We start from the raw sequence: 1669 nt of genomic DNA, 5'->3' as shown, positions 1-1669 counted from the left end.
GGCAGTATGGTTACAGCGAGGACGGCCTCACAGACTGCGGTCTGGCAGGAAGAAACACGACAGAGGGGCGGTGATTTGGCCCTGGATGGCCGGAAGAGGCCTCCGGGGCTCAGCCCCAGCCTCCATCTTCGTCTCGCAGGATGGCGAGCAGCAGCGGCTCCAAGGCCGAATTCGTTGTTGGAGGAAAATATAAACTGGTACGGAAGATCCAGTCTGGCTCCTCTGGGGACATTCATCTGGCGATCAACATCACCAAGGGCGAAGAAGTGGCAGTGAAGCTAGAATCCCAGAGGCCAGGCATCCCCAGCTGCTCTGTGAGAGCAAACTCTGTAAGATTCTTCAGGGTGGGGTTGGCATCCCCCACATACGGTGGTATGGTCAGGAAAAAGACTATAATGTGCTAGTCATGGATCTTCTGAGACCCAGCCTGGAAGAACTCTTTAATTTCTGTTCAAGAAAGTTCACAATGAAAACTGTACTTATGTTAACGGACCAGATGATCAGTAGAACTGAGTATGTGCATACAGAGAATTTTATACACAGAGATATTAAACCTGATAACTTCCTAATGGGTATTAGACGTCACTGTAGTAAGTTATTCCTTATTGACTTTGGTTTGGCCAAAAAGTACAGAGACAACGGGACACGAGAACATATTCCATACAGAGAAGACAAACACCTCACTGGCACTGCCCAGTATGCTAGCATCAACGCACATCTTGGTATCGAGCAGTCCCCAAGATGAGATGGAATCATTAGGATATGTTTTGATGTGTTTTAATAGAACCAGCCTGCCATGGCAAGGACTAAAGGCTGCAACAAACAAAGAAGAAAAATATGAAAAGATCAGTGAAAAGAAGATGTCTACTCCTGTTGAAGTTCTATGTAAGGGGTTTCTTGCAGAATTCGCTATGTACTTAAACTATTGTTGTGGGCTGTGCTTTGAGGAAGCCCAGGATTACATGTATCTGAGGTAGCTATTTCGCATTCTTTTCAGGACCCTGAACCACCAGTATGACTACACATTTGATAGGACAATGTTAAAGCAGAAAGCAGCACAGCAGGCAGCCTCTTCAGTGGGCAGGGTCAGCAAGCCCAAACCCCCACAGGTTTCTAAGCATGAATTGAACAGAAGAAGCAGAGCAGATGATCAGAGCAGCATTTGTTTCTCCCTAGATCTAGAAATTTTAGTTCATATGTACACTAGCCAGTGGTTGTGGACAACCATTTACTTGGTGTAAAGAACTTACTTTCAGTATAAACTGGCTCTGGACAGTATTGGTGATGCTGTATCCCGAGTTATAGCCGCTATAATTGTGAATATTAACTGAGATAGTGAAATATGCTATCCGGTTTACTATTGCATTTTTTTTAAGTGGAAAAGTTTAATGGCTGACACAAAAATTAGTGGAGAAATTGTGCATATGCCAATTTTTTGTTAAAACCTTTTATTTTGAACTATACTGCTTTGAGATCTCATTTCAGAAGAACAGTATGAACAGTCTTCAGCCACAGTTGTGATGGTTGTAAATGCTCACAATTGTGCATTCTTAGGGTTTTTCCATCCTTGGGGTTTGCAAGTTGTTCACTTAAAACATTCTTAAAAGGTTGGCTTTTTGTCTGCAAGCCAGCTGATATGGTAGCAACCAAAGATTCCAGTGTTTGAGCA

At 43.6% G+C, this 1669-nt stretch overlaps 1 pseudogene; it reads left to right on the top strand.

Moving 5' to 3' along the window:
• The first annotated feature begins 140 nt into the window (after positions 1-140).
• On the top strand, positions 141-1117 carry LOC102488410 (casein kinase I pseudogene; annotated as a pseudogene).
• Positions 1118-1669: the final 552 nt, after the last annotated feature.

Source organism: Tupaia chinensis, unplaced genomic scaffold (genome assembly GCF_000334495.1).
Source record: "Tupaia chinensis unplaced genomic scaffold, TupChi_1.0 Scaffold145870_1, whole genome shotgun sequence".
Classification (NCBI taxonomy): domain Eukaryota; kingdom Metazoa; phylum Chordata; class Mammalia; order Scandentia; family Tupaiidae; genus Tupaia; species Tupaia belangeri.
Note: the sequence above shows the minus strand (reverse complement) of the source record. Positions and strands in the feature narration are given on the sequence as shown.